At 35.1% G+C, this 14,900-nt stretch overlaps 1 non-coding gene across 1 annotated transcript; it reads left to right on the forward strand.

Annotated features, from left to right (window-relative positions):
• Nucleotides 1–8,871: 8,871 nt before the first annotated feature.
• On the forward strand, nt 8,872–8,978 carry LOC133802759 (small nucleolar RNA R71). Its single transcript, XR_009877506.1, has one exon. It is a non-coding gene; the product is annotated as a small nucleolar RNA R71 (small nucleolar RNA).
• Nucleotides 8,979–14,900: the final 5,922 nt, after the last annotated feature.

Here is a 14,900-nt window from a genome sequence, read left to right on the forward strand (position 1 = left end):
GCGGGGTGTGCATTTCCCTCACAATGACCCCTTGGTGTTGACTATTCAGCTTGCTAACATGAGGGTACATCGGGTCCTGGTGGACAATGGAAGCTCCATAAACATCCTATATCGCCCGGCCTTAGAGAAGATGGGACTACGTATCAGGAACCTAAAGCCCTGTAACACCTCCCTGTATGGGTTTATAGGAGATTCGATACAACCCCTGGGCTCAATCTAATTAGCCTTCACCATGGGAGAGCCTCCCAAACAGACCACTATAATGACAAACTTTGTCGTAGTAAGCTGTTCCTCGGCCTTCAACGCGGTATTAGGGAGACCCTACCTGAGAGAATTGAAGGCGATAACCTCGGTATACCACTTGACCATAAAATTCCCAACTCTTGGGGGTGTAGCAAATGTGAAAGGGGAACAGAAAGAAGCGAGGGAATGTTATAACACGTCCCTTTGCACAGCCATGACACCACCAAAACTTATGGTGATGGTAGTTCATGGGAGCACAAACCCGAGAGAGTTGAACCCCAAAGTTATTGAGGAGATCAGAAGCGATGGTTGTGCATACGCGCCTGAGATGGAACATCGGGTAAAGCTCCACTTTTAGTATGATAAATCGAAAGGGTTACCATAGTTAGCCCCCCAACAGCTATGAATTGAGGGGTAACTTAGATGCCCCGATAGGTAGTATGAACATTTCCACCACAAATATCTATGTATTCTCCTTATTTTTAATGAATATATTTCTTATTGGCATGTCACACTTCTCATTTACGTGAGCACGTATCTAACTCTTGTGTACCAATCACCAATTGGAATTATCAAAGTGCATAAGAAAAATGATCAAAGTGCCCGATGGGATAAATCTCGCCAACCACTTGGGGGTAGAGTACACAGCCAGAAAGGGTCTTAAAAGAGATCCTTATAAAAAAAAAATAAGGAGGAAAACCTTGCAAGGCATCTCTCGAGTTCATAAGTATTAGCTACCCTTGTTAACCTCAAGAGGGTCAAAAGCTCCTATAGGAAGAGCCTCCTAATAAAGGCTGAAACCTCCACCAGAGGAAAGGCCTAAGGAAGAGCCTCCTAGTAAAGGCGGATACCTCCACGAGAGGAAAGGCCTCTGGAAGAGCATCCACCGATAAGCCTAGAGCAGCCACCAAGCCGTCTAGCAAAAAAGGATCCTAAAAGAGACCCTTGCAAAAATAGTACTATGCATAATGACGAGAAGGACGCTTCTCGCAAGAAATAATAAGCGCGCTCAAAAGTATATAAAAGGATGGCTAGAACCCAAAAGGTCAACATATCCTTATCAATACAATCAAGGTGCACCAAAGAGAGACCTATCGAACCCCTTTGTGTGGGCTCCAAAGGACCTCAAGCATGATAAATAAAAAAGTATATAAAAAAAGACATATCGAACCCCTTTTTGCGGGCTCAAAAGAACCTCTAACATAGAGGAACAAAAGAAAATAATCGCATATATATATACAGAAAAAAGGAGTTGCGATAATAGAGCAAGACTTAAAAAAGTTCCAACAAAATAAAAAAAAATGATAGGATCAAATGAGCATACAGCCAAATCAAATTAAATGATAGTGTTGCAGAAGCAAAATCTCAAGGCCTCCCGCCGCGAGCATTCCACTCAACCACCCTGGCAACGGCGTGCTCACAAAATGAGGAGAAATCGAAGTTGGGATGTTGCCTCCACACTCCATAGAGGGCGCGCTCTATGGATTTGTACTCGATTTCAGCCAAATTCTCCTCTACGAGAGTGATGTAATTCCCTGGATAACCAAGACCGTTACACTGTGTGTTTAAAATAGTGCAAGACTTGCTAACCAAGTCATTTAAGTAAAAACGTGAGTCTAAAGACATAAACAAGTTAGGTTTAAAAGACTCATCTCAAGCGAATCTTTGTTGAATTTTCCCTTTGACAAACTTTCCTTAATTACATTCACACTAAAGCAGCTATCGTTCGGTCTAGGATACTTCAAAGCCTTGAACACATGAAATACAACCTCCTCACCCTGCACTCTTAGCATCAACTCTCCTTTTTGAACATCTATCCAGGCTAGACCAGGGGCTAAAAATGGTCTCCCCAAAATAATTTGAACATCTTCATCTTCCTCCATATCAAGCACAATAAAATATGTGGAAAAGATGAATTTGTCCACTTTGACAAGAACGTCTTCAATAATATGATCTTGAAAATATGATACGCAAGTGCATGCAATCGATTCAAGTAATATAGATGATAAATAGAGTATCGTTCCCATGAAGACTATCTTCCAAGTACCACTAATTGTTCTTTAAATTTCTATTTGGCAACTAAGAATTTGACTTTTAAATAAGAAAATACCTTAACAAGAAAACAACTAAATAAAAGATTTAAATCACTATGAAAAAGACCTAGGGTGTTAATTTCATCAACTTTTCATTCTACTAATTGTATTAATCCATTATAGATTTCTTTCTTTCGATTCTAATAGCAGGTTAACATAAATCGATTCCCATTCTTTTTCAAGATATAAGATCTCAGCTTATATGCAAGTTTTCTACATATCTGTGATAAACTTAAACATATAGAAGGCATTAAGTATAGAAACTTTAATTACTACACAAGTCATACAGGTACTTTCGTCCAATATGTAACCTATGTCTATATAATGATAGCATATTCAATTCTCATCTTTTGAATTTTGAATCAAAATCATTAAACCAAGAAAATAGTGATCAAGTATTTACTAGCATTAAACACACATTATATAGATTAGAATAGAGAAGAAAAATCAAAAGAATGTCATAATTCAATTAGATATAAATTCAAGTGACTACATTAAACCCTAGATAAAAATTGTTTAGTTCATATCAGACATGACTAAATCAACAAAATAATTCATAAACTTGAAGAAGAAATAATAATATGAAACCTTCGAACTACTATTAGTCTCAAAAAAATGTAATTAAAAACTGACCTCATTACCTAATTAAACCTAAAACACGAATTTATAGTAAAAAAATATAAAATCTTGAGATTTTCCTTGTGCGGGCCGCGACTTGGCATTGTCTGGGCCGCGGCCCGTATCTATTTCTGGCCCTTTTCTTCTCGTATAAAGGCTTCAGGCACCGCGACTTAGCTTAAGCAAGTCGCGGCCCATGTCTACCTTTACTCTTGAACTTAGCCTTTGTTTCCTCTTGAGTCGCGACATGTAAGCCCAAGTCGCGACACTAATTCTTTCTAGCAACATATACATCTCTGACTTCCACTCAAGTCGCGACTCTAAGGGCCAAGTCGCGACTTTAATTAAATTTTTCTCAGATCTGATCCTTCATCTTATCTCCTCCTCAAAAGCCCTCTTCTAATCAACCTTGGTATCATTTTTAGTCCAATAACCGCCGAAAGCCTCACTTTTCCACCATTTAGCTTCTTTTTGCATTTTCCTCGTGATTCTTCACACCAACCTACAACAAAGACAAACAAATGCGTAATCTTGCACAAAACACACTCAAGATTACCACAAAACACTATCTAAAATGACCCTAAAATGAAGTTATCAAACTCCTCCAAACTTACTCTTTGTTCGCCCCCGAACAAAGGACTTAAAAACAAACTTAGACTCTAACAGCATGAACTTATACCAACAACAAAAATTATGCCTCAAAATCATGAATGTTGATCTAGAACTACTCAACAGGTTTTCAATCTAGAATTTTGATCAAAACTCTCTGTCAACACACCTTAGTCTACTAACATTTCGGATTATTAACTCATGACTTTTAAATAAATAAATTTGAAATCAATTATGCTCACCAAATTTATTTCCAATCGATCCATTCAAACCAAATAATTCCATAGGCTTACTTACTTCTCTTTTCCACTAATATAAATCATGTTATGCATAAGAATCAATAGGACTTTTATAGGCTTGTAACGATGGCTTAGGTAAAGGTAGATGAAAAAGTAATTTTAAGCTCACTTTACTATAAGCACATGACCAAAACTAACCAACCTCACTTCCATAAGAATATAATCCAATAATCCCTTTTCTTATTTTTTTTTCTTTAGAGATATATATATATATATATTTCAATAATAACTACACTCCCCCAAACTTTATTTTTCTAATGTACTCATATTGGGAGTGTATTGAAATATCTTTCATCATTTTTTTCTTATATATATATATTCTCTCTCTATATTTTTTTTCTTTCACTTTCTAAACCCACTCAAATCACCATTAAACCCCATTACACATCACTCCCCATCACCATTTCTCAATCATATGCTCATAGTATATTAGGGACGGATATAACCAATGGCAAGTAATAGGCTTAAATGATGGCTTTAGAACAAAAAGGATACAAAATTAGGCTCAAAAAGGGTAACCAAAGGATTAAATAATTTAAGGTTGGTAAGAAAAGCTCAAACGATCCAAATGATGGCCTAAATCATATTCCTAAACATACATGATATGTTATTTTACCACAAATAACTAGTAAGCAAGTTCTAGAATTGTTAAAAATAATTTTCACTTCCCATTAATCATTCCACTAACCAATTTCAGCAAGCATAATCAATATCAAAAACATAAATTTAACATAATGAAAAAATATTCAACAAATTTTATCTAAACTAAAATGTACAAATGGAGTGTTTAATCAAGCACACAGATTTTTTCAGATTTCATTTTCTTTGAATTATACTCGTAACATTCATTTTATTCTCATTGGCAATTGTTGTTAATTTTCATTCATGTTGATACAAAACTAGACACACTCTAAACACTAACATAATAAAACACACAAAACAATATTAACAAAAAAATAAACTCCCTCCCTCAAACTTAAACAAAACATTGTCCCCAATGTTTAAAAATAAGTAAAGGAAAGGAAACTTACCTGGCATGATTCATCTCAGAATGGTGGTGCATTTGGAAATAGATGCCAAGGCGGTGGATAAGGGAAGTACTACCGGTCCGCTTCTTGGTTCGACCATCTGCAAACCAGCTCATTCTGCCTATCAACTTGAGCTCTATGGAAATCATGAAGCTCGCCCAAAAAATTATGTGTGTGCTGGTTTTGCCTAATGATGTAATCTAGTCTAGCCAAATGCGGATCCGGTGGAGCCTCAATTGCTAAATATCGAGGGCATGCTTCTGTTCTTTCCTCCTCATCTGCCCTTACTCCCTCTATTGGATCATTGGCTGGTATGGGCTCCTCAGCTACTTCTCCTTCCCTACCAACTCTTACATTTATGGGTACCAGTATAGGTGGATCTAAAGTTGGGGCATTAAATTTACTTACTATAGCCCAAGAAATAACCCCCATAGCCCTCCTAAAAATATCACTAGGATATTTCGGCACCTCACAAATGTCACATAGATCAGTAATCATGGAGCCAGGTCCCAACCCAGTGATAGTAGTCATGCGACCTAAATCCCTAATGCTCTGGCGAATAACTCACCCAATGTCAATATACAGCCCTGTCGTAATGGCATATACCAAGAGACACCTATCAGTATCCACTTCAGACAGATGGGTATTTGGCATAAGCCTTGTACTCACGAAAAGATTCCAAGCTTTAGCTACGACATTCATTTGGTATCTTTTTAAATGTTTGGGCTCCCCATTCTGTATAACAAATGAAGCACCAGGAATTCCTAAGGTCTCAGCAACCTCAGTCCCATTTACCTCACTATAATATGCCAACTTATAATATTCATCCTCTTCCTGAGTTAATGTAGGTACATTAAATAAATCATCAATATTCTCAGTAGTACATTCAACTGTAATACCCCTAACAAACACCTTTCTATTTACAGCCCCAGGAAAATTAGCATAAAATTCATAAACCAAGGAGCAATTGGCTTTTGGCTTCTTCTCATCCACAAATAATTGCCAACCTCGACCCAAAATTTCATTCCTAATAATATGATAGGTGTCATTAGGGTATAATTCGTCTTTAATGTCCATACCCCGCTCTTGAATAACTGGCCTTTGGGATAACCTTTGATACAAATCATGGGCATCCTTATTAATAAAACGTGCGGGATCATATTCTAAAATAGGCTGAGGTGCTGGCGGATTTGGCTAGGGTTGAGATGGTTGGGAACGGGATGAGGAAGGGTGATTAGTATTCTCTGAAGTAGCTGCCCTATTAGGTTGTTTTCTTGGTCCCATACCCTCACAATTTTTCAAAAAAGTAACCACAAAAATTTCTGCAGCACTTCCCCTAAAATTATGAACATTCCTTACTAAAATCTCCCAAAATTATCACCCAATAAACCACAAACAATCCAAAAACCCTAAGGCAATCTCTTAATATAAATGTAACTCAATTGAAAGCTTTAATCAAGAAAAACTTACAATCCTTGCAAGGTGAAAAATATGTCCCTTTGATCCTCCTTCAATCTCTTACCAAACATCAATAGAACACAAATTAGGGTTAGCAATAATAATGAATGAAATCAATAAGAACTATGAAGTAGAGATGAGAAAATTAGATGAAGAATATTTGAAATAGAGGGAACAGAGAGAAAAATGTAGAGGTTTTAGTAAGAAATATTGTTATGAGTTGAGAGAATTTGAAACAAAATGAGAAGGTTTCTGGAAAAAAAAAACGACATAAAGCCTTCTTTATTCTGCCTGATACAGGCGCGTCGCGACCTAGGTTGGGCAAGTCGCGACCCGCCTCTAAATTTTTCAACAAACGCCCATCCAAGCGTCGCGACTCAGCTTCTCAAGTCGCGGCCCGCCCCTAAATTCCACAAAAATTGCTCTTTGTTTCAGCCTAGGGTCGCGACTCAGCGTGGGCAAGTCGCGAACCCCCTCCTCTTCATTTTTTTAATGCTCTTTGACTTGTGTAATGTTGTGACTTGCTCATTTAAGTCGCGACTTGGCCCAATGACTAATTGAAAAATTCATTTGTTTTCATGATTTTCAGGATTTTTACAACCATTATACTAAAATAAAAATAAATTAAAAATAACTAAACTTTATAAAATCCAAAATAAAATTAAATAAAAATTGTCCACTAATTAAAACTCAAAACAAAAACTTCAATAAAACATAGGAATGCCTCTGATAGCACTGTCGTTAACATCATTTAGTCGGACGCTTCTTTTCTTTTATATTCAACTCGGATCAAGTCCCCCCCTCACATCTTTTAGAGCCACAGTATCATGAGTTGGCCCTTTCTTCTTGTAATTAGAAATTATCGAAACTTTCTCTTGCTTATATAACATTCAAATCCTTTCATTAAAGTATTTTTTTAACCGGTTACGCCCTTTTCTCATTCCGGTTTTAATTATGGAGCTTTTCTTAGAGGCTTCCATCTTATTACCTTCTTGGTTTACCACGTCAACTCTACAACAAGTTGGAATTTCCATAGTTGCAAAAACTTTAAATATTACTCCCTCTTTTTTCACTCGCAGCTTTAACTCACCCTTTTGTACATCAATTAAAGCCCTACCAGTTGCCAAGTATGGTCTTCCAAGTATTATTGGAATATTTTCATCTTCCTCCATATCTAAAATAATAAAGTCTGCAGGAAATATGAATTTACCCACTTTTACCAATACATCCTCAATCACTCCATGAGGATGATTAACTGTCCTATCTACCATCTGCAAAGACACTGTAGTTGGCTGAGCTTCTCCAAAATTTAGCTTCTGAATGATTGATAGAGGCATCAAATTCACACTAGCCCCTAAATCACATAATGCCTTTGTTTCTAATAAACCCCTATAGAACATGGGATATTGAAACTACAAGGATCTTTAAGCTTTGGAGGTAGTTTCTTCTGCAATATTTCACTGCACTCTTCAGTTAATGCAACCGTCTCATAATCCTCTAATTTTCGCTTCCTTGACAAAATTTCTGTCATAAAAAGCCTCTGCAAAAGGAATGTTAATGTGTAGTTTTCTAAAGATATCCAAAAATTTATAAAATTGTTTGTCAAGATTAGCCTTTCAAAACCATTGAGGAAATGGTATTTTTGGCATAGGCTCAGAGTATTTTGGTTTTTCTGGTTTTGGAAGGTCTTCATAGCCTCCTCTTGAATTGGGCTTATAACTTGCTTATCTGTTGTCTTCTTCTTCTTGTCATCTACTGTAGGTCCTTCATACTTAGTCCCACTCCTCAAGGATATTGCATTACACTGTTCTTTAGGATTTACCTCTGTGGAACTAGGAAAATTTCCTTGTTGTCTACTAGAAAACAATTGAGCCAATTGACCTATTTGTGTCTCCAAACTTGTGATGGATGCCCTGGTTTCAGTCATGAACTGGTTCAGTACGTCGGGCTTTATTTCAGGTTGTGCTGATGGATATGGTGGGGGATGAGATGGGCGTAGGTTTTGTTGTAACCCTTGATTATTTTTCCAAGATAGATTAGGATGATTTTTCCAAGTAGGTGTATAGGAATTTGAGAAAGTGTTGGGTGCAGGTCTTGAAACATTACCTATAACCTTTGCCTGTTCCAAGGGCATATTATTCACATCAATTGAGCAACTAGCTGTGCTCGAGCATTATTCATAAGAATGAGGTCCTCCACAAATCTCACAACTCGTGACATTCTGTACTTGCATTTCTTATGCTGCGAGATTAGTTTGTTGTAGTTATTTGGTTAGAGATGCTACTTGAGAGGTTGTTAAGAGTGCAATTGGATTAACTTCTAAGACTCCCGCTACTTTCTTATTCTCTCGCTCAGTAGGCCGGTTATAATTATTCATAGCCATCTCTTCCAACAAATCATATACCTCATTAGCACTTTTTCTCATAAATGCTCCTCCAGGTGTTGCATCTATAACTGTCCTTGTATTTCCCCCCAAACCATTATAAAAAGTTTGTACTAACAACCACTTCTCTATTGCATGATGTGGCATGATGTGGGCATTTTCTTTGTAATTCCTTAAATCATTCCCATGCATCATACAAAGACTCTCCATCCAGTTGATGGAAATTGTTAATCTTTCCTTTTATTCTGGTTGACTTAGAAGGAGGCAAATATCTGCCAAGAAACTTCTGAGCCAAATCTTCCCAAGTAAGTATAGAATTGGCTTGTAATGAATTCAACCAACTCTTAGCTCTATCCCTTAGTGAAAATGGAAAGAGTCCCAATATTACAGCATCATTACTAACCCCATTCATCTTAAATGTAGCACATAACTCCAAAAAATTTGTGATATGTAGATTTGGATCCTCATTTGGTAACCCTCGAAATTGAACACAGTTTTTTGTACAATCTGAATAATTGAGGGCTTTATTTCAAAATTATTCACCTCTACAGTAGGAGGTTGAATACTTGAATGTATCCCTGTAACAGTAGGGAGTACATAATTCCTTAGTGGTGGATCTACCTCAGCTGCATTACCCATATTTGCATTATCGTTCACACCATTATTCACATTTTCAGCCATGTTGAATTCAAACCTTTTCTTTATTTTTCAGTTCTGTCTGCACGTTTTTTTAATTTCCAGATCTATTGGTATAATCTTCTTTTGTCTATTTCCTCGCATATACCAATTACTCCTAAAACACAATATAACCTTGATCCGAATAAAAGTTAAACAAAAATGAAATAAAACAACCAAATTAGAACAAGTAACAATTAACTGTGATATTGGAATTTAAGTCCCCGGCAACAGCGCCAAAAACTTGATCGTGGAAAAATGATACGCAAGTGCACCCAATCGATTCAAGTAATATAGATGATAAATAAAGTATCATTCCCATGAAGACTACCTTCCAAGTACAAATAATTGTTCTTTAAATTTCTATTTGGCAACTAAGAGTTTGACTTTTAAATGTAATTTTAAAAAAGAAAATACTTTAAACAAGAAAACAACTAAATAAAAGATTTAAATCACCATGAAAAAGACCTAGGGTGTTAATTTCATCAACTTTTCATTCTACTAATTGTATTAATCAATTCTAGATTTCTTTCTTTCTATTCTAATAGCAAGTTAACATAAATCGATTCTTATTCTATTTCAAGATATAAGATCTCAGCCTATATGCAAGTTTTCTACATATATGTGATAAACTTAAACATATAGAAGGCATTAAGTATAGAAACCTTAATTACTACACAAGTCATACAAGTATTTTCGTCCAATATGTAACCTATGTCTATATAATGATAGCATATTCAATTCTCATCTTTCGAATTTTGAATCAAAACCATTAAATCAAGCAAATAGTGATCAAGTATTTTCTAGCATTAAACACACATTATATAGATTAGAATAGAGAAGAAAAATCAAAAGAATACCATAATTCAATTAGATAGAAATCCAAGTGACTACATTAAACCCTAGATAAAAATTGTTTAGTTCATATCAGACATGACTAAGTCAACAAAATAATTCATAAAATTGAAGAAGAAATAAAAATATGAAACCTAAGAACTACTATTAGTCTCTAAAAAACGTAATTAAAACTACTATTGTGCGGGCCGCGACTTGGCATTGTCTAGGTCGCGGCTCATATCTATTTCTGACACTTTTCTTCTCGTATAAAGGCTTCAGGCGCCGCAACTCAGCTTAAGCAAGTCGCGGCCCGTGTCTGCTTTTACTCCTGAGCTTAGCCTCTGTTTCCTCTTGAGTCGCGACTTATAAGCCCAAGTCGCAACACTAATTCTTTCCAGTAACATATACATCTCTGACTTCCACTCAAGTCGCGACTTTAATTAAATTTTTCTCAGATCTGATCCTTCACCTTATCTCTTCCTCAAAAACCCTCTTCTAATCAACCTTGGTATCGTTTTTAGTCCAATAACCGCCAAAAGCCTCGCTTTTCCACCATTTAGCTTCTTTTAGCATTTTCCTCGTGATTCTTCATACTAACCTACAACAAAGACAAAAAAACGCGTGATCTTGCACAAAACACACAAAAACACTCAAGATTACCACAAAAACATTTTCTATAATGACCCTAAAATGCAGTTATCATAATACCTTGGGAGTGTGTTAATGAACGATCGACCAATTGAAGAGTAATAGTAGTCGATCTAGCTTCTCCCAAACCAAGCCTACTAAATATAGACAATGTCATTAAATTAATACTTGCACCCAAATCACATAAAGCCCTCTCACAATGAAAGTTCCCAATGGTGCGAGGTATAGTGAAACTATCCGGATCTCTTAACTTTTGAGGAAGGTTATTTTGAATAATTGCACTACAATCTTCTGTCAAAGCTACGGTTTCATAATCCTCCATTTTTCCAATTGAGTTCATAGGCTTCCGTCGAAATCACTATGGTATCAATTCTCTAATCAAACTAACATATGTCTATGCCAATCTAAGTACAAGAATACATTCCCAAGCACATATTCCAAAAGATTATGCAAGGTAACAATATATGTCAATATTGTTAAAAAATTAAAATCAAAAGAAATTAATCTTGCACCATTCAAGTCTTATGTCCATTAATTATAACCCTTTTTAGCAGCCTCAATTAATTCAATTACTCACTAAAGGTGATCAAGCAATGGCGAGCACTAAACATGAAAAATACTTGAATCTGTAAACCTCAAATTGCATTAAACATCACCAACAAAGTACCAATTCACACATTAGGGCTCAATAATTATTCTAGCTATGAAAAGTTTAGCTCATAATCAATATCTCAAAAACACCCTTAACAAAATAAATTATAGTTTAGAAAATACAAGAAAAATAAAATAAAATATTAAGTAGAAGAGTAAGAGAATCAAGCCAAAAGGATTTTCCCAGAATGGTCCTCCTCTCTTGAATCCTTCTCTTTATTTTTCTATATTCTCCACTTTCTTCAATGGTGGCTGCTGGTTTTCCCTTGCTTCTCCTATACGTGTATCTCAAAAAATGGGCAATTGATAATAATGATAGGTTAGGTCAATTCCCCTTTTCTTCCGAAAAATTCCCACGTGGGCCTCTTTTTATTTTATTTTATTTATTTCCATGTTTTTTCTTCCTTTCATTTAAAGCCCAATGGACCAAAAGATTTTAAGGGCCCAAAACCATTTTAGTTACTGCTCATCCCAAATCACATAAATCCCAAAAACTACGTTGGTCAATTACTTTCCCACGTGGGCCTTTGAAGTATTTGACTAGCAGAACGTAATGCTGCTTCAATGCTGCAGCATCCCAATTTCTTGATTCACTTCAAGCTTCAAATCCTTTTAAAAATGTCCAAAATTCTACCAACCACCAGCCAAGGAAAAATTTCACAATTTAGGATATATTTTTCCAGCATTATACTAATATTTAATATTATCTTATTATATTTAATATTTGACAAAACTAAAATAAATACACTACAAACACCCTAAACCACTCTTTTCTTGATAAAAATATAAGTTTAAAATGCATTAAAATAACTCTAATTCCTAGAGTTATCACGGGCCCACCACGCCATTTTTCATTGTGCACTCTGCTTGTTTTTCCAACAATTGGTACCAGAGCAGGTCATTAATCTCTGCATATTATTAATTGCTTTGTTGGACTACGTGCATTTTTATATTATATGATATATGTTTGAATGGATGGATGTTTATATTGATGATGATAGATTCTTAAGGGTTGTTTATAATGGTGTTTCTGGGTTTAGGAATTGTTCTTAAAAATTCTAGACGAAAAATGTAAGTCATTTTGGAGGCATAGGAATTTTGTATTTTTTTTCTTTTAAATTTCTAGATGAAATTCTAAGATGGCCCGAGCCCCAAGCCCCGAGTCGTGCCCCTGTAACTACTCACGCCTGTGCCCAATCGTGCCCGCATGTGCCCAGCCGCACCCCACATTGTGCCTGCCCAGCGCGCCCCTGCCAGCCCGTGCCTTCCCGCGTGCCCCTGCGCCCAGCTGTGCGCACCTGCAACCTCAACCCCGAGCCATGCAGCCTCCACCACTAGACTTCCCTGCCGCTGCCCCACATTGGTACACACCTAGGGTTTGTATCATAGAAACCCTAATGTGTTGTTACCATAATTGTTTTAATTATTAATTTAATTAAAAATATGGAATTTAATTAAAATAGTTTTAATTTGGAAATTTCTTTAATTGAAATAATATTGATTATTTTCCTTAATTAAAAATGTTTTAATTATTCTCTTCCATAATTAAAATTATTTTAATTAAAATATCAAACATTAAAATTATTATGAATTTTAATTTATTAAAATTAAATTGTTAGATTTTATTTTTGAATTAAATTACCCAAATTCAAATTGGGCCTTAGAAACTATTTGGATGTTAAAACCCAAAGTTTAATTATTTTAAAATTTTGTTTAAAATAATTAAAAAGTTGTATAATTCAAAATGGATATGGAAAAAGGGTGGCATTGGCTCAACAAGACTACATCTCAAGGTGCTCTTCATCAGGCGTTACATAGTCTAGATTACATTTTCATGTCTTTTTTGCAAGTGTTGTAATTTTTGTAGAAATACCCAAAAGTTACCAACCCGATTTTATTTACTTATTATAAATGTTTGAATGTGATTAAAGTGTTTAATATTTTTCCATGCATTATAACATGCCATTCATATACCCACACATTATGCAATTAGTATGCATTACATTTGTGTAGAAATGTGCTATTAGAAACGTCTTTTATTTTATTATATGTAAATATATGATCATTCATATAATAATAAATTTAGACATAATTAGTTAAGATGGTAAATAAAAATTAAAGTTGTTTAATTTGTTATGAAAAATGTATTATTAAAATAAAAATGATATTCTCTTAATTAAAACAAAATTAAAATTAGAATTAAGGGCACTATTTTTATTTTTTGCTTAATTGGATTAGTAATTGTTAGAATTTCATTTGGTAAAAATAATTAAATTTAGTTTTACAACTAAATTTACAAATATTAATTTTGTGAAAAAACACATTTTTCTAAGATAGTGAGTGGGAGAGGGAGTTATGACAATAAGTCTCATGGTCTCCATTATTGGTTGAACACCGACAGGCATAGGAAAGGCCTCGTGTCGCCTCCGTTTGCGGCCACCCTAAGGAAAGGCTTTCGAATATATTTATTTTATCTCAAGGTTGACTTCTCTTATAAGAATATAATTAGTGAGGTATTTCAAGTTTGACTGACCCTAAGGCACACTCTTGAGTTAAGTTATTAATTGAAAATAATGGGTTATACTCTGAAGGTGTATCTAGGCTTTCGAGCACGACTAGTGCATCTTTACCAAACCAGCGGTAGTTCATAAGTCAAAAGAGAAAAAGGCTTTTTTAAGTTTTCACATATGAAATTGAGATTTGTCTCAAAATTAATTTGGATTAGTTTGACCTACCCCAAGGCTAGTCCATTAATTTTCAAATTAATTTATCATGGATTAGTATATAATTTTTATGTGTTTTTATATGTTGCATTCATGCATCATGTTTACTTTTCCAAATAATATCTCGTATTTATTATATGTTTTAATTCATTATATTATATTTATTTATGTCCAACAACAATGGTTAATCCTCTTCAAGTACTCAAAAACTTGGGAATTCACACACACCTCATTGATAAACTCTTGGAACGGATTTCATTTAGTCTTAACCGCATAAGAATATGGTATGAAGGGATTCACATTGTCTTTGGAACACAAAACGTGTACGGAGCGATCTATGATCTACCTCCAGAGGTTCCAAGCTTTTCATCCATCTTTGATGAACATGAAAAATATGGTGAATGGATGAGATTGAATCACCTCGCACATCAATGCATGTTATCGACCATGCATGGTGACACTAAAAAAGATATATTGTTATTGAAACTGCATGCGAGATGTGGGTCTTGATAAAAAATGATGCCATGGCACATGCTCAATTTTTGAAATACGAGGTAAATTCGATTTACTCAAAAACTCTTCTTTAATACTTTGAATGGTCGATTCAAAATTACGCCACAAATATTAGTTTTCAT

The sequence above is a fragment of the Humulus lupulus genome, chromosome 9, assembly GCF_963169125.1.
Source record: "Humulus lupulus chromosome 9, drHumLupu1.1, whole genome shotgun sequence".
NCBI lineage: Eukaryota > Viridiplantae > Streptophyta > Magnoliopsida > Rosales > Cannabaceae > Humulus > Humulus lupulus.